The sequence below is a fragment of the Sinohyriopsis cumingii genome, chromosome 3 (genome assembly GCF_028554795.1).
Source record: "Sinohyriopsis cumingii isolate HCF-2022 chromosome 3, ASM2855479v2, whole genome shotgun sequence".
NCBI lineage: Eukaryota > Metazoa > Mollusca > Bivalvia > Unionida > Unionidae > Sinohyriopsis > Sinohyriopsis cumingii.
The window spans coordinates 97,290,509-97,316,879 of NC_142963.1; the positions used below are offsets into that span (position 1 = coordinate 97,290,509).

The window sequence follows — 26,371 nt, forward strand, 5'->3', positions numbered from 1 at the left end:
ACACACACACACAAGCACACACACACACACACACACAAGCGCGCGCACGCACGGACACACACACACATACATCATACATACATACATACATGTGATGTGATTTGGATTTTTAACATAACTTTAACGATTTTTCAGTCATATCACTACGATGTCTGCAGTGTGGCAGTTTATAGTGATGTCTAGCTCTGGGGCATCATGCAACAGATACGTAGCATGATACATACGTACGTACGTACAAACATACATACATACATACATACATACATACATACATACATACATACATACATACATACATACATACATACATATGATGAGGCCTAAAAGAGTGTTGATAATAGTTTAGTCAGCTTACATAAGTGATACATGCAATGTTATCACTGCATATTATGAAAAGAATCTCAATAACTTAGAATCACGTGCAAGCCTTGTTTAGATTCTGATCTATCTCCTGGTAAATCTTGTGTTTGTGTGAGTGCTTATGTGGTTTTTGTGTGCTTAAAGTGGACTACATGTATTGTAAATTATACTCTGTTACGTGTAGTGAATTGAAATACCCCTTGTAAATTGTTAATGTTACCCCCTGTTTAAACTTGTCGACAACATTTGTTGATGTCTACAGTCGTATTCACTGGTACTGAACAAGAATCTGTAACAAGAGTTGTCTGGTACTAATCCTCATTTTGAAACTCCTCCATTGTTGAATCAATGCATTCATTATTATAAATTCACAGTGGAGGAAGTAATTATGATGGAAGTGAAAGAAGTTAAATTTTATACTACTGACCCACAAGATTTTGATTTTATTTTTGATAACAACATATGTCATCAAAGGTAACCAGCTTGAATTGATTATATGTTGCAATATAATGCAATCTGAACTATCCCTCTGTTGAAAAGTAGGTCTGTCATAATTGTACATGGTATAGCCATTTGTGTACATAATTAATTGTATCTGACAACAGCTGACTCCCAGGTTTGCCAAAGTCATATAAAAAGTGAAATATATACTATCTTTAAATTAAAAATAATTATTAGAACTTAAATAAGGATATCATACTGTTCGTGATTCCTTCCTTTCCCATTGTTGCACAGTAAAGAATGGTTATTTTTATGTTCTTGGATCTGGCCGCCAAACTAAGTTGTGAGTACGAAAACAAATTGATTAATTACTTAGTTCTCATATGATGTAAATGTCCGGTAGAAACATCAGTTCTAGGACTGAAAACTTAGTAGGAAATGGGAAATCTCCTACCACCCCATCTATCCCCGATTCACAATATATCGGGAAGGTTTGACAACATTATCTGAAATTTCGTGCATTTGACTGTTTCATGTTTTGCTGAAACAGTCGTTCTGAAACTCTTTTTTTTTCGCGGACCACTTAAACATCATTAGGGTCTCGGCGGACCACTTATGATTGATAAGAGTCTCGGCGTACCACTTAATGACTTGTCCCAATGGTGAGTGTACCGTTAACTAATTATTGTAAAGTGCTTTGCATACAAGCGCTAAATACAAAATGTTTTATTAAATAATAATTGTTTTTTTTTTGTGTTCCACAAATATAGCACACAACTCATGCTTTAATCATTTTTGTCTAATTCAATGGATATGCCTGGTTTTTTATAGGAAGGTTTAGGTTATTGGTTGTTCCGCAATCTTTCCGCAGACCACCTAAATGGAGTTCGCGGACCAGTGGCCCCCGTACCACAATTTGAGAAGCTCTGTGCTAGACTGTGTAGATATGAAAGTGAATCATTCAATCGCTCGTCCCAGAGCGAAACCTGACGAAAGTTGTTGATTAATCTGCGCATGTAAAGTCAGCACGCTCATGCATCCATATACATGCATCGATATATGCTAAAACAGCTCAAAAGTAGATCACTTGCTGAATTAAATGAATGAATAAATAATTTACTAATGTATTTGAAAGTTTTAACACTTTATGTGGAAAGATACTTGAAAAGTGAAGTCTAAATTTAGTTGCTATGAACGCGGTGTGTCGAACGTTTCGGAAGTGGAGAGGCTTGCAGAAACATGCGCATAACAAAAATGGCCTTAGTAGTAGTTGTTATTATGGGGGTTTAACGCCATTTTTCAGCTCAAGATAGTCTATACAGGGCGGCCAGTATAAATGGTGGAGGAAGAACCCGGGAAAACCCCGGGGGAAAAACACCGACCACGAGAAGCTACTGGCAAGCTTTCTTACGTACCCCCACTGAAAATGGCCGTACCCTTTGACAAACAGTGAATTGACCTATGAGGTAAAGGTAAATCAGTTTAGTACCTTTGGCATTCCTTGTACATAATTTTTACAAAAAGGCACGGACATTATTTTTATCCCTTATCTCCATAAACGTTTTCAATGTTGGACTTAATATTAGTGGGAAAGTACTCTACAAGCGCCCAGATTTTACTGTATGCTCTTTTTTTTACCTGTCATTTACGTGCATTACGTCACACCGTGTCTGGCATGCTGTGCATGTAGCTGCAGCTCATTTTATAGAACGTTATTCTGTCTTTCAACCATCATTAAATTGACTGATGTGTTCAAATAAATACATAAAAGTATTACAAAATATTCAGAACTTTACCAATCGTATGAAGATTTTCTTGGGGTAAACTTTATTTATAACGTTTTTGTGACGTCCCCCCTCACACACAATGTGATACATTTTATTTATAACGTTTTGTGACGTCCCCCACACATTTTAAGGCAGATTGTACCTCATTAAAATATTTTGATCTCGTATTATGCCAACATAATTTTTCAAGCATGTGGATTGATGCCATAGTCTGGAAAAAAGTATCCCGAAATTATTTATGTACTAACTAATTAATAAATGATATCAAACAATCTGTTTACGAATGATTGGTGTTCAGTCTCTTGTTCGTCGGAAATGTATTTTAAAAACTTGTTTCAAACCGTTGATGACAACGACGATGACTATAGTAGTAGTAGCTTTAGCAGTAGTAGTAGTAGTAGTAGTCTTGTTGTTGTTGTTACTGTCACAAATATCACAACAGTTCTACAAATACAGTCTCATTACCCCACGCTTGACAGTGAAACGTTTGCTTAGAAACACTTTTACATCAATTTTATAAGTATCAAAACTGCAAAGGAGCCGCGGTGTTTAAATGGTTAGCGGTCCGGACTCGCCACCGAAATAGCGTTGTTTCGAATGTACATTATTCCAAATGGCTCAGCAATAAATAACCTACTTATATTGTCATGTCGTAAAAACGTAGCGTTTTAAGGCACAACAATGGAAATGAGTTACCAGTGTTTAGTTATTTATTGATGTAGTAACTTTGACCCACGATATCTATCGATAAACCACAGTCAGTCCTTTCCATTCATTATCTTTGTCCTGTTTAAGTTTGGTAAAGTGCAAGTAAGGAGTCGCTGCTGGTAATGCTTGCATGCTACTTAAATATATACTGCCGTAAGGACGACCGTAAGTCCAGCCATTGACCAAAATGTCACCTTAGCCACAGATTTAGCCCAGTTTTTGACCCTTGATAGCCATCGATCAAATACGACACAGCTATTAGGTGTTATGACCCTTGATAGCCACCCAGATACCTAAAACCCGGTTCAGTTAAATCAGCTTCTTTGCCGACAAAGGAACGAATTTAAGGGCATGCGTCAATATGCAAACAAAAAGGTAATGAGGACAGGTGCACCAAAATTTGGCAACAACAGCTTGAATGAGAGAAAGGAAAGATGTCATTTTTACGGAGGAGGGGTCATACGAAAATAAAATTTCGTGAAATAAATACAAATATCTGTGGAGCCAAATATCAAAGAGTGGAGAGAGAATTTAATATAAAAAAGTATGGCATAACATGCATTATTAAAAAATTTGAAACCGAACCACTACACGTTTTTTTTTCATGTAAAGACCAAAATTAAATAGTTGTTTAACGCTATTGGTAACTAGTATTTCACATATTCAATACATACTGCTGGGTGTGCCTATCATTGTTTGATGTCTTATCTTTTGACTCTTTGTATAATGAACATTCCAAGAAATGAATATTTGTCTACAAATGCATTCATGCTAAATACATACATACAAGATAAATGCATACACATTACAGAAATACATCTGCTAATATGTCTTTCTTCTCTATTATAGCGACCCGTTTCAAAAAGAAGACAAGAGAAAGTATGATAGGTTCAAACAAATTTCTTTAAATTATCCGACATAGGTTTGCGCAGATAATATTGTAAGACGAAACCCTCATTTAAATATTTCTACCAAAAAAAAAAAAAATTCTGTTTCACTAATCTGCACATTCAAATTCTTGATAAAATTATGTTGTCTTTATTTTTAAGAATCGTATATGGTCGGGCCCCACTGCAAACTGCGTAGACCCAGATCTGTCGTGGTATAATGCACAGGCAAACCTGGGTCTATGCGTTAAGATAGATATAACCAGTAGAGCAAACAACACAGATCTGGGTCTGCATTCTTTGCAACTTAAGGCACGCCAAAATCGTTCAAATGGATGAGATGGAGCGATCAGATTGTGACATGGAATAATCGTACGGTAAGCTGGAGAAGGCAAATTGGAGATATCGTAAGTAATCGTAGGGTGAGCTTGGAGATATCGTAGGGTGAACTGAAGTAATCGTAGGGTGAGCTTGGAGATATCGTAGGGTGAGCTGAAGTAATCGTAGGGTGAGTTAGAGTAATCGTAAATGATGACAAATACGTGAAAGGACATAATATTTACATTTTTTCTTTTGTCTTGGGGGGGGGGGGTAATGGTATTGTTAAAAATATTAAAGATGGCGAATGTTAACCAAGAAAGTCATATCTGGACAAGCTAGATAACATGATTACCTGAATTTAAATTGTCCAAATACGTTCTGCACAAATTCACATTAAAATTTGGTAGTTGTAACAGGCATTGATCAGGTTTTTTAAGGTGAAGTACCACCATCTTCTCAAACGTCTCATTATAATATAATGGAAACTTATGTCTTAGCATGCAGTGTTGCAACAATTTCACTGTGCATTCTGTCGTGGTTAGCGTGATACATAAACAGTAAGTTTGACGTATGGGTTAGACTCGCCATAAATTGTTGACCGCGAGGGATAAAATATGCCCTGTTTTGGACATAAAATGAATTTTAATTAGGACTCGCTCGATTAACGGTTAGAGACAGATAGAATGCAATGTGAACGCAAGGTCAATAGCAGTAAAATGACAAGAGTTGAGACGAACCATGCAAATGTTTGAGAAGTGGGGGCTATTTGAAACAGCTGTTATAAAATGATATTTCCAAATAGTTATTTAAAAAATCGGACTGGAGAAGATTATTCTAACAGCGATTAAAGATATATAGGTTTTTGGCGGTTAAATAAGAAAACCTGATTGGCAAAGCATAACAAGGGTATGTGAGCTAAACAAAGGTGTGTATGTGTGGGTTCCCAGACGGAATTAAGGGTTTTAAAACAATCTCCCCCGCGATATTAGTCAGTCGGAGTTTTTCTGCCGAAAGGGGAAGCTGACTCCAAGATCAGTAGAAAGTAATCTTCCCGTTAAATAAATAGTACCAGGGACAACAATGGGTCTGGAAAATTTAAGAGACACGGAGCCAGAGAAGAGACAGATGGAATTCTCTGATGATAAGCGAGCGCGGGTTAAGGAAAGCACAAAGGTATTGTCTCGATTGCATATATGTTCATTGAAGTAAGTGTGAAATTAATTGTCGAATTTATTCATTTTAAAATTCGTACTTCAATTTTTCTTTGAGTTCAAAAGCAAATTGCTTGCATATATTTTGTCTCAATTGTTATATGAATCGTGTTTTATATGAATGAGCTTGGATTCAGTTGCTTCGTATGTAAACATAATCATGTAGTGTAAGAATTCATGCATATTCTCTGACATGAATAGTGAGGAGTCAGTTATGTCTTAAATGATTTTTATCATGTATGCTGATAATTGATTATTCTATGTATATGACAATGAATCGTTAATCTGCAAAGTAACATAGTAAGGACAAGTAGCGAGGTCACTTATTTCGTGTGTAATTAATTTGTGAATTCTCTTCAACAGAGAATCGAGGAACGTGTGCATAGGCCAGCTGGAAATTTATAGCTACAGCGGGGCAGTAATAGTATCTGAGAGGGCTAATTATGCCATGGTCTCCGTAGGAATGTAAGAGAATCTACAAAGACATACAATCACGTTAGTAGGGATGCGAGTTTGTATTAGGTGCGAAATTACCATAGTTAGTTCTGTTGAATTTCAATAGACTATATCTGACGAAGAAAGAGCGTGATTATTGGCTGACCCCAGGAGAAGAATAAACAAACCGGACATGTATTTATGTTTGATATTATTTCTTGTATCTGAAGGAAGGAAACTCAATACCTGATTGCACACTGGAAAAGAGAGTGCAGTCTGCAACCAAGAGGTTGGTGACCCGAAGAGCCGAGAGAGAGAGAGAGAGAGAGAGAGAGAGAGAGAGAGAGGAATGAGGAAACGCCAACTTATCACCAGCAGTGATTTGGAAAAGAACTGAAGCACCAGGTAATGCTAACATGCCATCGATCAGTCGTCACTCGATCATATCATGAAATTTGTTCTATCAGTATAACAGAGCCGCTAAATGACTTTGCATAAATTTTGCAACTCTTTTTTTGAGTGAAAGCTATGTTCGATTTAATTTTTGTATATGTAATTGATTAAATTGTTATATTGTACGTACGTGTTATTCTACTATATCTGGTATTCCATCCATTAATTTTATATTTTATTTTATGGTTTACGCGATACGGGCATCCTGGCTATTACACCGTGACCGTGACCGATAACGATAACCAAAAAGCGTAAGGAGTGGGGGCGAGCACACATTTCCACCGCCTTTGTACATTTTAACTTTTTTGGACATTCCTTATGTACTTATGTACTTTATGTACTTTTGAATAAATCAATACAAAGTACCCATAGCTGGCATTCACAATCATCAGATAACTATATTATTTGCTCGTAATTTACCCAATTGGGCTGTTCATTTTCAATTTTGTTTTGATATCTCCAGCTCGCCCTATGAGTACTGAGGATCGCCCTACGATTACTTCAGCTCACCCTACGATTATTCCAGCTCAACCTACGATCTCTCCAAGCTCGCCCTACGACTACTCCACCTTACCCTACGATTATTTCAGTTCGCCCTACAATAACCTCGTCACCCTTCAATTACTTCAGTTTTGCTTTGGTCTCTCCAACTCGCTCAACGATTATGAAGGTTACCATAAGAATACTTAAGCTCACCCTACGATTATTCCAGCTCACCATACGATCTCTCCAAGATCACCCTACGATTACTCCAGCGTACCCTAAGATTACTTCATTTCACCGTGAAATTGCCCCATCTTGTCCATTTTGAAGGATATGACGTCCCATACTGACTTATACGTTACTTTACGCGGTACCAACTGTCTAAAATATTTCTCATCAAAATTACACAAATGCTTTGCTTATTAGACACATTGTTGACATCAAGCTGTAAAGATTATAATAAATGTTTCTAGATATACAGTAAGCAGTGGTTACAGATCTCATCCAATATTTTATTATCAATCATCGCATCACACATAGTTCTTATTGCCGTATTATTTATAGGTGCATTTTGCTACATTATTTGTTGATAATCGATTAATTTCCCGTGCTCTACCCGCTTCAATCGCACGTGCTATGTTGTGCGCGCTGGCGATTCTGTATTGAGTGAGGCCCTGTTAAAATAATAATTATATTTATTTCAGAATTATTAAAAATCGCAAACAACTTTTCTTCTCAAAAGAAACTGTGAACTGTGTATTTCACAAATATTAAAAAAACGATTTCAGTTGTATGTCGTCGACTAAAACGAGTGACTCAGCTAAATAATAAAGAACGATTAAAAATGAAAGAATTATCTAGATAGTTTGGATGGATGGATGCTTGTTGAATAATATAGCTAGCGGACTGTTATAAACGCTAGTTATGGGCAAACTGTATTAATTTATTCAAATATAAGTAGGTATTGGACGTGGTTACTGACGTTTGCTAAAACAGAGAGGAGTACTTGACCGGAAATGTCAAAATGACTATAATTACATCCTAATTTATTGCCCTGTCAATACCTTTTTATTTTATTATATTATTTTTTTCCTTCCTTTTTTATTATTTTATTTTTACCCACACTGGGTGAACTTGCGCTGATTTTTGAAATGGGGTCATAATAATGATGATATATAATAATGATGATATATATTATTATCCGGTTACTTTGTAAATGTGTTTTTTCTTTTCCTCACTAATCGTAGTATACCTATGTCTTTAGGAAGTCAAGCAGGTAAAAAAAAAAAGCTTTCTAATTGTCGTGCATGATATGATTCCCAAAGGGGGGGGGGAGGCGGACAGTTGGGGGTTGGGGAGTTGGATGTAACTTTTGTAAGTGTCATCGAGTTGAATCATAAATGTCATAAATGACCTTAATGGATGTGTTACACCGTGTCGCTAAAGATTCGCCTCTACTGTTGTAATGCATGCGAGACTGCTTTAAATTTACAAAAGAATGACTTTTTCCGTTGCTGGTCCAACATTTCCTCTCAAAAATCTAAGTCTACTCTTCACCAATACAAACATTGCAGTAAGATACGTGCACTAAAAAAAAACTAGGTCTGCGCCGTTTTTCCACATGATGTTTATATCTGTATTCTAATAATCCATGAAAGCTTGCAAGATGGATAACTCACGATAACGCACGGTTTGGTTGTGTGGGTTTAACGTCATTTTCAGCAAAAGATAGGCTATACATGGCGTCAGTATATTTGGTAGAGGAAGAACCCTAGAAAGCCCCCGAAAGAACCATCGACTCACGGGCAGATACTGATAAAGTTTCTCACATACCAACGATGGCCTAGTCCATACTAAGCATGACATTTTGACGTCAATTTTGACATCATGATGTGTCATTATGCATGTTATATTTATGTGAACGTAACGAACATAATAGTTGTGTGATACAGATATTTTAGTATTAAGTGCATTGAAATCATTTCCAATAAATGCAAAATCTTTGTCGATTGTTAATAATTAATCCTATGAAGATCAGTTTTACAATCCGAGAAAAATAGACAAGGTTATCTGCAGATAAAATGTTCCTCTATACACCCACGTTACAACTCTACAAAAATGACAATGTCGTCTGCAAGTACAATGTTCCTCTATACACACACGTTACAAATCTACAAAAGGACAATGTCGTCTGGAAGTACAATGTTCCTCAATACACCCACGTTACAACTCTACAAAAAGGACAATGTCGTCTGCAAGTACAATGTTCCTCTATACACCCACGTTACAACTCTACAGAAAGGACAATGTCGTCTGCAAGTACAATGTTTCTCTATACACCCACGTTACAACTCTACAAAAAGGACTATGTCGTGTGGAAAGACATTGTTCCTCAGTAGACCCACCTTACAATCCAACACAAAGGAAAATATCATCTGCAAATACAGTGTGGGTTATACGTGTTCCATTTAAGACAGGTATGAGGTATTTGCTGTTGAAAAGTTTTCATATACTTCAAAATTAAGACCATCTTTCAAAATTATTCAAAATTATAGTATTTACGTTTTTCATAAGAGAAGAACAAAAAAAAACTTTAAAAAATATTGATGAAAATGCGACTTCTTGGACAAAAACAGTATTTAGTAAGTTTTTTTTTGTTGTAAACTGCAATGGCTATTTGGAAAAGAAACTTAGAAGAAGCTATTCGTAATAACGATTAATCAAGTGGTATTATGTCGAATATAACACTCATTTTCATCAATCAATAAATTCGACCAGTATTGTTAGAGGCCCTTGCAGCCAATCCCGTGTGATCACAGTATGCATTAGGACTAATTAGAGAATACATTCCTGGCATATAAACATAAATTCTTTATATTTTAAAACTAATTTGGGAAACTTATTGAAATATGATACCCTAAACATAAACACTCCAGTCACGACCCTTCGTGAATACTTGATTCTTCTAAGCACACACACACACACACACACACACAAAACATGTCTGGGAAATGATAATTAAAGAACATTCATACATGAGTGATACCTATCGCGATACCCATTCCTCTCCATACACCATAAAATAATAAAAGCGGATCTCTTCGAAAATACAATTTACTGACCCGATGAATTTAGCTGTGAGCTTATTTATGCACATAGCTTACCCCATCTCTCACATTACCGTCTACATCACTTGCTATCATAAAGTACCAATTAGACCACATTTGTATGAGTTGGTGCCTGGAGGCTTAAACGTGTTTATCTGTCAATGGTACTTCTAAAGCACTTAGCCTTTCTGGTCCTTGACAATTCAGTAATTTTCAAACAGATGTTACATATATTCCCAGTCAATAGTGACAACTGTGGATTATCTTTTCTCCGCTATCATTACGCTTACAGTGCAAGTGCAATTTGCCGAAGTATAATCCCCTCCACCACACACCCTCTTGTCGGTCGGGTTTAAAGTGGAAAATGCACAAAAATAGACGAGTTTCGTAATCGTTTAGGATGTATGCCTATATCCGTGACAATAGTCGTTTATCATAACCGAATATCCTGTTAAGGTCTGTTGTTAGACACTGTTCTAAATGAAGCGAGGAAAAATTAATTAGTGTACAAAACAACATGGTGACTTGATGAATACATTCTTATTATTTTGCCTTATCCCCTTGATCCCATTCCCGGGGTCAATCGTAACAACTCGAGTAAGTACGATAGGTATTATCAAAACAATCGCGCAAAATCCAGCTGGGGTTTTATAAAATAAATTGCCGTTAATGACATTAATGGAACAACAGAATTTGCTAATTGCTCTCTAAATTATTTTTTAAATGTAACTTTCATCAGCTGACAGTTTGGAACTACGGTATCATCATCATCATCACCACCATCACCATCATCATCATCATCATCAAACCCCTTAACCCAAGAGGTCGTTGGGGCACCACAGTTGACTTTACAACCAATTCTCTCCATCTTTCCCAGTTCTCTACTGCTCTTTGGGAATCTCCAAATCCTATGCCTGTCTACTCCTCACTGTTGTCTTCCAACCTCTTTTTCTGTCTACCTTTTCTTCTATACCCTCGCAATGTGCCTTGCAATATTATTTTTGCCAGTCCAGATGATCTTGAGACATGACTGTACCACTTCAGTTTGCACTTTTTTTTTACAGTGCTCAAGTGGTCTTCATAGGATCCAATGGCTAGTTGGATCCTGCTGTGGACTTCTTCGTTGGTTACATACTCAATGCATGAAATGCCCAAGATCGTGAGGTAGCATCTCATTTCGAAGGTTTGAATCCTTCTTTGTAGATCTGATGTGAGCGTCCGTGTTTCGCAAGCATACATAAAGATGGATATGATAATTGAGCCCATCAGCCCTTATTTTGGAACCAAAAGCAATGTTGGTATCTTTACATATTGGTGTCGACCTTGTTATTGCTGCAATTGTCTGGGCAATCCTGTAAAGTAGTTCTGGTTTGGAGCCCTCATCGGTGATAACTGATCCCAAGTACTTGAACCTTGTGAATCTTTCCAACTCCTGTCCACTGACCTTTATTCCTGCACTGATGCCGTTGGTATTGTTTGTCATCGGTTTGTTTTTTCGGCGCTAATCTCCATGCCGTATGCATGGTTCCCACGCTTTTCTACATATAAATGTCCAGGTCTTATCCAGGTTTTTTCCAGGATGAAATTAATTTTTTCATGGTTAACATATGACCATTACTGAATGGAAATAAAGAACATTTTTATTATAAAACATGCATTTTCCAAATCTGAAGATGTTTATCTTTCAAGACTCTCCAAAATATTTATGTTAGAAAAGATGATCATGTACAAAACTACAAAATGAGCCACACGAAAAAAATCTTACTATATTCCTATAAATTTGCATTTAAAGCCATTTCAATACACAGAATACAAATTCTAACTTTACTTTGCTGACCTGCATTATGTTGCTACGTGGAAACAACATAATGAGCATAAATTATTTTGTTTCCTTTCAAACCTTGAATTCTGAAGAATTCTGCAGCAATACATATGCATGTTATACAAAGTAAACATTTCCTATACACAGTATGAAAAAAACTCCAATAAATGCAAGTATTCGAATCCTATCTTGTAACGAGAAAGTTTAACCCTGAATTTATGTGTGCCAATAAAATCTCAAACAATATTTTTCAACCACCCTAAACTTCTTCTGACAATTTGGTTAAAAATTCCATCATTTAAAGACATTTATAAAAGGGTTGATTTAAATTTTGACAAAAGACCTTCAAAATTACATATTGTTTTATCAACAAGGACTGAATTTTCTGTAAAATCAACTTGTCTTCTTGTAGTTCAATAAACCAGTCCCAAAACCTATATTGATACATGGGTTATTATTGTTTTTTAATATATAATAAAAATGACAACAATTTCCCCTTTTCTCCTGCGTTCTATTTAAGATCTGAAACCAATTATTTAAGTCACTGTGTAATTGTTTCACACCAAAGTTCAGTACTCGCCATTTGCGTTAATAGTCACATGACTTCACAACTCTCAAACAACGATATCGGAAGTCCAATAGTCAAGTGATATCATCAACAAACTCCTTTTTATGTCGTTGCACAAAATTTCAATTATACTAAATGAAAGTCTGATATCTTTTGTAAAAACCAGAAAGAATATATAATTCTCAACATATTTATTTCGAGAACAAGTACAAGAAATTTGGCCAGTCTATTTCATCAAGCAGAGTAGTCTGGTTCCCTGCTTCGTATGCTCCCTGCGTGAGAGTACGTCAACGTGGCAGTCACGTGATACAATAAAACTAAGGAAGTTGGTCTCAAAATAAATATAGAATTTTGTGCTTTTTCGGTTTTGTATTTTTTTATTACAACCAGTATACGATTATGTTTATACAATATTTGAAATTGTCGGTTGTGAGATTATGCTCTCGTGCGACTAGCAATCGAAATCGCTACTACCAGCTCAAATTTCATCAACGTATTAGTTGTATCGTCTTTCAGCAGATTAAAGACATAACGATTTTAATACTCGCAATTTCTGAGAAAATGAATAATTTTCATATCGATTTCATGCAGGTATAACTCGATTTAACAATGTTTAATTTTGCTAAGCGGCTATGTTTTAACGCCACCATGGTGGCCTCGTGTGATACTAGACTGGTTTTCATACCATCCATATAAAAAAGATACGGATATTGAACTGTCTGTGAAACAAAGCAACAAATATATTTATGGCAAGCATCCAAAAGATCCATACTGCAACCTCCTAATATTTTGGCTAGAACTCGATAAATTTAACTCACGATCAGTTCAGTTACGACTCAATTACGTAATTGTTTCAGGCATTAAGTTGTAAAGGAAAATCCCCGGGGTTTTCCCTACGTTCGACAATATCTGCAAAATTCAAGGACTTTTCACGATCAGGAAAAGAATTATCATTTCTCCCGACTTTTTCCCGATTTCTCGGTAGCGTGGGAACCCTGCGTATGTTGTGGAGGTTGTGTTGATGCGCTAAACCATATCAGCCAGTTCTTTTTCATCTCCTGCTAAATCATCAATAGCATCTGCGATGCGAAGGTTGGCGATTGTTCTTCCTCCGATGCTGACAGTGTCCTTGTGGTCATGCAAGGCATCCTCCGTGATTCTTTCTAGGAAAATGTTGAAGAGTGTAGGTGACAGTATACATCCCTGTCTGACTCCAACTGTTGTTCGAAACCAATTTCCTCTGCTGCTATTGATGAGGACAGCACGAAAAATGAAAACTCTAGGGTGTTTGCCACGCGATATTGAGAATATATTCTTTTCAATAGATGAACTTCCTTATATTTCATCCTCATTTAGGAACAAAAATTATCAGAGACATTTCATGTAAAAAAAAAGGCAGGGTAGAAATCACATTAGAAACCACGGAACATACGTATAATGTGCTAAAACATAATTCTTAAAGCTTTGTTTCTAAAGCGTTAGGAATTTTTCTTGCGTTAGAAGTATGATTAACGGGTTAGAAAACTTTTAGCGCCTTTGTTGCCATATCTAATTCGATATAGTTATGGATGGAGGTTCTGTTCAGTTAAAAATGGTTTACATGCATTTACTCTTTTACGATATTCATTAAATTTTCTAACTTGTTAGATGCATGCCTGTGTTAATCACCTAAATATTAAGCGTCTTAGATTATACGACAGGCTAATGCACAATACCTGGACAGGATATGTTAATCAATTAAAATGCGAGTAACAGCGTTATCCGGGATATATAATTACATGTACATACATGCCATAAAATCATGACAATTTCCTCCTGATTTTCCTGTGTTAAATTCTCACTCTTTATCAAAGTTGTAGGGAATACTTGATTAACAGGGTTTAATCTGGATAATATCGCAGGTAATTTCTTTGATTGTAATATGTATGCAAAGCCATGCACCAGTCAATAACGTCTGATGAGCAGACTATCCTTAGAAAGTTTATACTCGGTAATCTGTACCATGATTATATTGTAAAAATCATTGCTTCCACAAATCCATGCACACGGTTGCAGATTAGCCATAGAAAAATACACAAAACTGAGTATTCTGTTTCAGCAAGATAGTCGGTATGTAATAAATGACAGGATTTTAAAATTACCTGTTCAAATATCTAACATTTCAACACATTCGGAACAACCTCTGCTACTTCTGGGACACAAAACTATACATCTGCTATATGTGGGTGCAGTAATTTACAGAATTCGGCACAAAAAAGCAACCAGAATCTATTTGCACCAATTCGGCTACTTCTACGATTGGATTGACCGTTACAAGTTATAGTTCGATGCATTCGTGTGTGTGTGTTTGTGTGTGTGTGTGTGTGTGTGTGTGTGTGTGTGAGAGAGAGAGAGAGAGAGAGAGAGAGAGAGAGAGAGAGAGAGAGAGATTTGGAGTTTTAACGTAGCTTTAACAATTTTTCGGTCATATGGCTTCGATGTCTGCCATGTGGCAGTTCATAGTAATGTCTAGTACTGGGGCATCATACCGCAGACATGTAGCATGATGTCCCACCCAGTCACATTATCCTGACACCAGGCCAACCAGTCCTAACACAACCTCTTATCGCTGAACGCCCAGCGAAGCAGCTGTTTAATATATACATTTTCTGTGGTATTATACGCATCTAATAATATCAATCTACCGTATTACTGACATTTGTTTTAATTTTGATTTACATTGGAATATTGCTATAAACAATTCATTCCTTTAAACGTTCATGATGTAATGTTTGCTATTTTTTAAAACTTTTTATATCTCTTTTTGTTAATTTTTGAGAGAAAAAATATTCATGTTGCTGTTGTTTTGTAAAAATATATAGTACCCACTTTAATCAGCCGACAGTTTCTCTGTCAAGGGAGAATGTTTATATAAAATAATGATTCTGATTTGATCATATCCCAATCATTTCAAATGTGAGAGTCAAACGCATTGGAAATGACGTTTAATTACTTGTAACTTATTAGTTTGGATTTTCCAAAGTAGAAAACTAACGCGTTAATTTTTGGTTCCAAGCGACGGGTTAGAAAAATTAGGTCGTTAGAATTTCATGCGTTAACAGTAAATTCTAAGCGTCAGGTGTTAAGTCAGACACGTTAAAATATGTTTAAATGCGTTGGTTGAGATTTCTTACGCTTTTGGTACGAACGGTCTCTGAAAACAGAATCGACATTAAAAGAAAGTGAATTAAAAAATGAGCAGAAGTTCCACCCCCACCCACTCCTAGATGCCTACCGTTTTCACAGTAATTTCATGTAATCCATTCTTTAGTTTTTGTAATAGTTTCAATGAAGAATATTAAACCGAAGATACAGAAGAAAATGGACGTCGAAACTTTAACAATATCATTTCTATTACGAAAGGCAAAAGCTCTATGTTTAATCACCCCACCTTATGTCTTCATCTGTGACGAAAAGTTCGTGTATTTAGAAACACAGACGGTATATGTGTCACTCTACAGTTTCGTATTTTGCTTAGTGTTAGATTTTTATAATTAAAAAAAACAGAACTTCCCAGGTTTTCCACACTGGTTATACATGCTATTTAAAGAATACCTTATATATCTTAAGTATTATTAAAACAAATGTTAGTTCCCTATATTTTGGTGTATGAGTGACGGGTGTAATTTGGGTTATTAGTACACAGCTAGGCGTAACTTCGATATGCACCTATAAAAATAACCCAAGTAAAAATAGTTAGCTTGGAATGGTCATTTTCAGTTCAGATGTAAAATAGAGCCGATAATTTTTCTTACTTCTAATATATTTTGTAATTCATTCATTGCAATTTGAGATATTTGTTTTGTCTAGTTTGGCAAAATTAATTTTCCCTACTTTAACAGTTGCTAAAGATATTGTACTTTAGATTACGTCAGGCTGATTTTTCGAGCACATGGGAGCACCCATTTTGGTTAGATGTGTGCTTATATCATCTGCAATTCATATAAGCACACTATCCAAAGAAATTTCATCCAAAGTACATGAAAATAACATAAAGGTATGCCAACATTATTTCCATTGTGCATGTTTGCAAAAGCGAACAACTTCATCTTACAAATACCACTCTTTCCACTGCAGAGCGACCCCATTTATCGTCAACCTGCTTTAAGGAGGACACAAAGTGGTTAATTATATGCTCATATTTTTCTCCGTTAACTTTACATTGTCAGAATTGTTCAGTATTTTACGATATTGCACTCGCGCGTACTTCATATTGAACTCACGTGAATAAACGAACTCTTTCTATTTGTAAACAAACAATGGACGCAGACTCAAGCACTTTTGATTTAATTCATTTGTCTGTGAAAGAAGTAGACCAACTGTTTGAGTCATTTGAAAATAGAAATGCCAAAGTTGCCATGGTGGGTGCATTCATAGACTCACGAAAGAAACTTTCAACGAAGCAGACGACTGAACGAGATATCATAAATGTGCAGCGATGGTTGCATGATAACTACTTTGTAAACAAATCTATGTACACTCACGTAGTAGGCGCTTTAGGTTTTGGTTGATTAAATTTGTTTCTGAATGAACTAAAGCAGATGTTTCGTGGACTGCCACATAGCAGCTGCTTTGCCACATTCAGCGTTAACTTTTTTGAGTAGATTATAAAAAATCAATTTATATTTAATTGAAAACGAGTAAATGCGAATTCATTACCCGTGTGACATGTACTATAATCCAGTTTTTATGGGAAATCTGTAGCTGGTATTTGTATCGTCTCTTTGACCTCATTGGTTATTAATATAAACGATTGGTGTACATCCAAAGCGTACAGACGCATTTTCGGTTTGATTGGGTTAAAACTGTTTTAACTGGAGGTTTTGAATAGTTTCGTATTGATTTAAAAGAAAATTCTTCCACTGCAATGTGTGCGATATTTTGGACAGTGTGATTTGGAAATTATTTATTTTATTGGGAAACAAAGAAGGTCTTGTTTAATTTTAGTTCCTGTGGTCCGACGGGTGGTCTCAGTCAGCTGAGTTTTGTTAAGCACCATTTTTTAGTTTTCGAAATTAAAGAAAATATTTAGCTTTGAACTGAACAGCGTCTTTCTTTTTTTATACTTAACATGGGGAGACTATTATGTTATATGTTAATTCATCGTAACACCACTCAGTTTCTGTTCGTATTGTCTCTGGTGCTTATCTGTGTATATGTATCAGACAGAACAAGTGTTTACATTTCTACAGAGTCACATTTTTTAATTAGCAGCATCATTTTAAGCAAATAAAACTAACCCTTTGCTAAATTGTTATTAGCATAAAAAACACTCCCACTGAGGATGCAATCCATAAGTATGATTCTTTGTTTCCTTTCGACATTTGTCAACAATCTAAAACACGAGCCGAGCCACATGATGTTATTAATTAACTTTTGATATTCTTGTAAAGCAAATATGATTCCATTCTAAAGAGGACCATTGGAGTAGGTACCACACTGTGAAATTCTTTTTCCGTATTTCGAAGAGAGGCAAAGTTAACGTTGTTTCAAGTACATTTCCCAATTATTTTCAGCAGTTATCAGCTTCGTACTGCAAATGTGATTGTAAATAGTCATAAAAAATGCATATCAATTCATGTAGAAGAAAGGTATGTAAATGTATGTTAACTTTATATAGTATATGAGAATTGCTGTACAAACAATATTGCCAGGTTCCTTCTCCATATTTAGCGGTGCTCCCAAACTCTGGATCGGAACTATGTAGCATTCGTTACCGATATACGATAGGTCGTAAATTGCTAAAGTGTTCACAAGGTCTTGCATACTTTTCGATGACTTTACAGTTTTCTTTCACAGGGCACTTATTGCGACTATTAAAACTTTATAAGCATTTTTATTTTAATTGTTTAATAAAGAGAGAAACGTTGCAATTACGTCAACCAATGTCCCATTATCCCGTGTTTATGGCGCTATGATGTAACGAAGTAAAAAGCGACGTCATATTGTTGACGTAATAATGTAGTGATCAAGGCTTTTATAATAGGCATATTTCAGATCCACGTTATGTTACGTCAAATCTCTCCCAGAGCTCATATTTGTAGACATACTTATGTAACAAGAAGTGTCATATAGATAAAGTCAAATGACGTCATATAGAAAAACATCATATTGCAATAATCAGGCCATACTGAGCTGCGCAATGAGCGTTGATTTTGCCAAAGCAGGCATCCATAATACCAAATACGCATTATATATCTACAACCAAGTGACAGGCTGGCCTTTGCCTAATTAGCCTGTCCTTTGCAATTCAAGTCTTTGTGAACTGGTTGAACTTTGAACACAATGATATGGCAGATACTGTCATGCCAATAGAAACATACAAGAACAAACACAATAACACTTCAAAGTTTTGCAACACATTTGCCATAGATACAGAATAATTAGCACATAGAAAACAACAATAAAAACAACAAAAACCAAATTAAAAACAAACGTATACACGTTTCAATTTGTATTCGTCGCTTACTACGGTGTTCTCATTCAACAGTTCAGGGCCGGATTAGATACTCTTTTGTTAGTTTTCTTTTCTTTTTTGAGGGTAGGGGTGGGGTCCAAAGTGTCAAACGAGTCCTGACTTTCCTATAAAGGGCACCAAAGCAAAACTCGACCGACTTACTCAGAATGTGCATAATACCCAATAAACTTGCGCAAGAATAAAACGATACAATTTAAAGTGACAAGTGACAGTACGTTTGTGTGTGTACATTTATATTTGTTTTTATTTTTAACCTGGATAGGGTCAGGAACCCCCGGAGTACCACAACCCCACCCCACGATCTGGCCCTACCGCTTGGTGATAGGGTACAGCTCTTTGTATTGGTACATTATGCGACATATAAATAGATAAAGAGCATTCACACACTTAAAAAATGAAGTACACTATAAGTACATTGAAAAATATAATTATAACATTGAAAGACATTAACACGCTTTTTGAAGTAGAACAGATACAAATTCTATAAAGATAAACAAGCAATTGACCACATCTCATATCAGCAGGTACGGAATCAAATTTCTCCCATCTCGAGGTTAGTACTCTAATAAAGTGATCTGGTACATTTCCATAAAATGTATCCACTGTTAGTGTATGTAAATAAACACATATACATCTATTACTACAACCCAAGGACCTGTTGAAAGTGGTTCTTATAGCCGGGGGTGGGTGGGTCAAGTAGATATACTTAAGGATAGGCTGCTTGAAAGACAGTTGATATAATGTATCAAAACATGCTTCTGTAGGCACTTTCAGACAAAACACAAATTGTCCAGACCACAATTCAGTTCAATATGAAAGTCACACCATTATAAAATTGTAGCGGAGCACAAAATGGAATTGGAAAATTTTTATGGAAACGGGGTACGTATAATTTTTTGTGAAGTTATTGCCAAGCGTTTTCTTTATGAAAACAGTTGCCGGGTTATGGTTCTTGTGGTGATTGTAATGATGATGATGATGATGATGATGATGATGGCGAATTTCTGTTATACGAGTCCACTTCGACATCATCTCAGTACTATAGCTATGCCTCCAATATTCCATTGAGAAGGTATACGTTTTCCAACTTTCAACAACTTATGTGAGGGGGCCCCAGTGGCCGAGTGGTCTACAGGGCTCCGTTACGGATCACTGCCATCTCGCCTCTGACTGCGTGGGTTCGATTCTCGGATTCGGCCAATGTGGGTACGTGAGAAAGCCTGCCAGTAGCTTTTCGTGGGTCGGTGGGTTTTTCCCCGGGGTTTTCCTATTTATACTGGCCACCATGTATAGCCTATCTTGTGCTGAAATATGGTGTTAAATCTTACAATAATTTAAGAGTTTCTTTTCCGACATAACAGATATGGCCTATGGGCGTGCTTGGTTACCCCGAGCGCAGTCGAACAGTAATAAATATCTCAGCACGTGAAAACATGAAAATTAAGCAAACAGCGTTTACCTCTAATCAAAAGCAGATGAACACAGTGCATTACAGTGTATTACACGGTCCATGTGATGATTGTGTTAAAGTTATTTCTGAATTCAAATTTATTACTAGGAAATTTTAATCAAGGAAGTAGAATATTAAGGGAAAATGAATATAGCTTAGTTTCTTTATAGTATGTCACCGAGAGATTTTCCTTTAGAATTCCCAACAATTGTATATCCTGGTACATTTTCATAACAATTACATATCCTGGTATATTTTCATAACAGTTATATATCCTGGTACATTTTCATAACAATTAAATATCCTGTTCTTATATATTTTTTACAGTGCTCAAGTTTCATAAATATATGTGTTTTGTATTACTATAATTTCTGTAGTAATACAATTGCATTGTGTAGTGAATAATCCAGGAACACATATTTTACGAGTATGTTCAACAGGTTCATGTTTGTTTTTCTATTTATTTTTTTCTACTGAGGTACTTGCAGCGGTTTATTAGCAGGGGGCAATATTTGAAAAAGGAAAATGGTTAGTGACTGTCACATTGTGTTAATGTGATATCTTTTTCGTGTTTGAAGCAGAAGAATGAACACATCCCGCCACCTTTGCGCGCACGCACAGACAGACAGACATACAAACTCTCAGAATCACACATGCGCACGATTAATATCTGAGGTGAAACATTTAAAAATATAAATTACAAGTGTTCATTAAAACAGAATGATACTAAAGTACCATTTTAAGAAAGAATGCTACATCAAAAAATTGGAGAGCATAGCAAGTTTATTAATTTTTTAAAATATTTATTTATTTATTTAAAGTGGATTTTTTCATGATGTTCTGACAGTCTTTATAACGCGCTTTGAATGGCTCAGATGTTGGTAGACTCTGATTTTATGGTGAAAGAGACTGGAAAACCCACGTGAAGTCTGCCTATTGATGAGTGACCGCCTACTCATGAATGTGTCGGAAATAAGGATCGAACCTGGCACCACAGATATACAATGCGAGTGCGTCATTATTGTGATGTTACCATGAGTTACTGAATTGGTACGACTACATAGAAAATGTAGATGATCTGAAAAGACGAAAATGTGCTGCTTCTTCAATATATGCAAATAAATATGTTAATGAGATGCATTTTCAATATTTCTCAAAATTCAACTTGTATGTAAAATTGTCTCTTCTCCGTTTAAAACGCTCTTTTTGCTCTCTTTATAATTTAAAATACAAAAACATACAGCAGGTAATCAAGAAGAAATACCAATAAACTGTACATAATACATATTTCTTTGCAGATCTTCACATTTCTTAAAGTTTATAATTCACAGGACACGCTGACGTGGGGTTGCTGGGCACACCTCTGCGTCTCGTACGTGATACAATCCATGTTAACGCTAATTTCACTAGCAAAGATGTACATTTTGTTTAGCATGATATCTTAGGGCATGGGAAGAGCTATGAGGATACATTGTGTTAAAGCCAGATCTATAAATTAATTTACATAGAAAAGCCACTCAAATCTTGTTGAATATCAGCGAAAACAAATATTACATGCATAGGAGTATCCATGTTTATCATACCAGAGATAGGTAATTAGAATCTCCACTTAAGATGACGCGTAAACTCTCAAGAGTGCTGCGGTCACACTTTGACATGATTGGCTGGCTGGTGCTTTTTTTTGGATGACTTTCAACACATTATTGACTATATCGTGCCAATTAAATAGAAGCTAAGTGCCTTTCCGATGGACACAATGAGGCAATCCAACGTTCTACCAACCAAGCTAGTGTGACTTCCCCGCTAAACGTTAAGACGTTACATTATTTATTACTATTAGTTACGTGTGGAACAGTTACACTGGACTTATTCATAAAATAATTCCACAATCCAAGTTCATAAAATAATTACACTAGCCTAGTTCATAGAACAATTACGCATGCTTTGTTCATATTACAGTTACAATAATCTGACTCTCATAACAGTTACATAATTAAATATAGTCTAATAGAAAGTAATGAAACGACTGAATACCAGTAGATTCAAAACCTAAAGTGGTAATTTGTACGTTGTGTTCGTCCATTCGATGTACTTGAATTCTTTCAGAAGCAATGCATGCGTTGTAGAAGATTAAATAAAACTTGGAATAGTTTAATATATTTATTTTAAAAAGCCATTAATGTATCACTTTACAGTGAAGGCATAAAGAATGTACACAAAATGGTCTGGATTTTAGTCCTGTGGGAAGGCGTGGGAATGGCGTTCCCTTAGATTTTTGCGCATTCCGTTACATTTTTGCGTTCGCTATTATACCCCCTCGTCGGAGTAGCCTGCGTTCCCTCATGTCTTTATTGCGTTCTCTCCCGTCTTTATTTAGCCGTACACCACTGATCATAATGGCTATTATTTCCTGCATTTGATGGCATATACTTGAGTATTTACAAGTCACGAATAGTTTGTTATGTTCCACTTGTTATTCACATCATTACAACCTAAACAAACAAGCTAACAACAAGCAAACCAAACATATAATAAAAGATACAAACAAAACCAAGAACTCAAACAAATTACTAGTTTGAATGGTCTAAATGGCGATGTAAAAGTTCTGCCTTGTAAAATAAAATACTATATTTTCACAAATATAGATTCAAAACTGTTGAAAGGGATATTTTCCTGAGTCATTATTATAGAAAGTTTAAAAGCAGACTTTCCAATTCATCAAAAGTACTTAAACGTACAGTTGTATTAATTCTTTTTTTGCAGATGCATGTGCAAATAATCTGAAAAAAGACCCGGATGCTTAACCAACCGGAAACAGGACTTTGTGCTCCTCTAAAGCAAATCGAAAGCACGAATATACTACAGACTTACAATGAATTCGCCATTACATGGATAGACTGGTTCCCTGTCGTACTTAGACATCTAATTCACGGTCCCATACGGGACATCTACATAGGGGCAGGGAACCAGGCTATATCATGGCAGATTGGTCGTATTAGTCTCTGAAAGAAGGAGACAATGGAGACACTAGCATTTTCTCAATAGACACATAGCCAATACATTCATAGTAAAGAGTATATGAAATAATTTTTAAAAAATCCTTTCATATTGAATACCAGTTTGTGTACAACGTATTAATTAATGATCCTCACTTTGTGAACGTTGTATGTCTATATTCAACATACCGGTAATAATAAAGTACATGTCTTCTCTAAAATGCAATCGATTTTAAACTCATTGATACTTGGTAATTTGTATACCGTCTTTTATGCCAATTTGGAATATGATTTGTCGAAATAATTAATATCATATTATAGAGAACATGCTTTTATTAGCTGATTTTCTTTTAGATGTAATATTTTTCATAAAGTATGTTAATTTCTTTAAAATCTGTAAAAACTTAACATTGTCCAGTCTACTATTACAGAATGTGCTTAGAATTTCCATGTAGTTTCTTTCTTGTATAGCACCAGTCACTTTCGCTACTTATCATATTATGTTCCTTTTGGAAATGTTTCTATTTTTTTCTTCTATTTTTTGTGTGTGTTGTCATCCGCTTATAACTAATCATATGAAATGCACATACAAATTACATATTTATCAGTGGCATTTTCAGCTCTGAACGAACACTGTTGATTGATTTTCACTGAGGTTTTAAATTCAATCGGTATTATTCTGCACTCTAAAATTTTCAACTTCCAAGTACACGAAGAAAAAAAAGTGACATCCGTACTTTTCACTCTTACATCGTGACTGGCATTCAGTCAGTCAGAGCCAAACTTAGACTGATCTCAAGTGGTGACCGACTCGGTTTTATCCATGTAAACCTTCGATCTTATCGATGAGCTTATAGTCTGAATATACCTTCTCGATTGTTGGTAGTCCCCTTCTGATCTAAAAATTTAAAAGCACAAATGAGATAAAAGATGCGCAGAACTTAATCAGTTCATTTATAATTTTATAATTTCAAACCTGATTAGGCCCGAGGGGGTGGGGGCTAACACCATTAGGTCTCACTGGATAGTTTCGTATTTTGACATCCCCTTTAATTTTTAAGGTAGAAGGCATGACTCTAATTATCACAAGTCTAGCATTTATAAATTCACACATAAGCTAAATCTGTAATGTGGTTTATATTTACTTTGAGTTAGGTTTGGAAATGGGTTGGCTTGTTGGTGACTGCCTGTCATAGTCAGTCGAGCATTGGAGATCAACTGCATAACTTGGGCTGCAAAAGAACAGCCGACCTGGCTTATTTACGTGTCTCTGCTACAGAGGTAAGTATCGAAGAATCTAGATGGTTGAGGGGTGATGAAAAGTATGTTAATTTGTTATAGTACTAGTGAACTTTATTCATGCATAAGGCACATACTGATTCTTTTAGCTGCCTTGTCACAGGAAAATATTCAAAATAACTATTTCCTGTCAAAAATGAATGTAAAATTTAGGGGTTGGTGGCAGTGTTGGTTCAGTATAAAAACCACCAGTTGCATCAGGAATTAACCTGATGCTGCAGTCAAAATCTCACATGTATGCTTTCTACAAAAATCAATAGTTTGTTTTCATTTGTATCTTCAGTGTAAAAGTATTCTCATTTTTTTGCAATAGGTCATTGTTGGATGAAAATTCGCCAGATAAACTGTCCAATGAGACCTTATCGTCTGCGCATTTCACTCCAAACGGAAGTTTTCAGTGTAAAATACGACCATCTGTGTCAGTCATTTCCAGTTTCTGAACAAGTCCATTTTCAGCGAAGGGGTGTAAGCAGGACTAGACATGAATGCACATAAAAGATAAATACTATGTCGTCTACTTCAGATATTTACAATGTCGAATCAAGCAACGGAAAAGAATGACAACTACAAATTTGCCTTTCCCGTAGAGTTAACAAACATGATAATTTCTCTGTTCATGTGTGCAAATAGGTACAACTCTAAACTCTGAACATTATGGTAACTTACGGAATTATCTGGCAGTTACCAAATAGGATGAACAACTTCTGAGGAAAGGAGACTCGCCCATAGTATGGAGCAGTTTAATATGGAAAGTCCGTTAAGCATGAAAGGTGCGGTGGATGCTAGTGTTAGGGCCAGTGGATGCTAGTGTTAGGGCCAGTGGATGCTAGTGTTAGGGCCACTATGGCCACAGTCAGGTTAGAAATTATAAATCAGTGAATAAATTAACTAAGTTCTGTGCACTTTTTATGATTAACTAAGTTCTGTGCACTTTTTATGATATTAATTTTTCTGTTATTGAAATTGCGGGGTACAAACAAACGGGGAGGTATAGTCAGACTAATCCCTCTAGATTACAATTAAAATTTTCTGACTTGTGATTTTTTTACAATTTATTTTGTTTGGCAACCAACACGTTGAGGTTTCTTTGCTAAGATTTTCGAAAGCAAAATATTATAAATTATACAATAGTATGTTTCATACTTTAGAAAAGTAGTAGAGAGAACGCGAGTGAAATATAGCACGAAACATGATATCAATTCCAATGAAAGAAATTTATCTGCTTTCACTCTTATAATTGGATACAAATTTGAAGGTATGCGCAAAGAGTTCGAGGTGACCGAGTGGTCTAAAGCGCTCTCCGTTACGGATCACTTCCAGCTCACCTCTGTCTGCGGAGGGGGGGGGGGGGAGCCGAGTAGCCGAGTGGTCTAAAGCGCTCACCGTTCCGGATCACTGCCATCTCACCTCTGTTTGCGTGAGTTCGAGTCCAAGGCTCGGCTAGCGTGGGTACGTGGGAAAGCATGCCAGTAGCTTCTCGTGGGTCGGTGGTTTTTCCCTGGGTTTTCCAGGGTTCTTCCTCCACC

General features: G+C 36.0%; 1 protein-coding gene and 1 long non-coding RNA gene across 5 annotated transcripts in view; one reads left to right on the forward strand and one right to left on the reverse strand.

Annotated features, from left to right (window-relative positions):
- Positions 1 to 26,371, reverse strand: part of LOC149803349 (sulfate transporter-like) — a 123,266-nt gene that overhangs the window by 66,257 nt on the left and 30,638 nt on the right. The gene's annotated exons all lie outside the window — the stretch shown is intronic.
- LOC149803351 (uncharacterized) overlaps positions 1 to 26,371 on the forward strand; it is a 50,378-nt gene that overhangs the window by 17,645 nt on the left and 6,362 nt on the right. The window contains exons 2-3 of one of the 2 annotated variants that reach the window (XR_016420206.1): positions 136 to 224; positions 23,314 to 24,827. This is a non-coding gene — a long non-coding RNA (uncharacterized LOC149803351). The remainder of the gene's footprint in view (positions 1 to 135; positions 225 to 23,313; positions 24,828 to 26,371) is intronic. The other variant, XR_016420205.1, reaches the window with a different exon arrangement.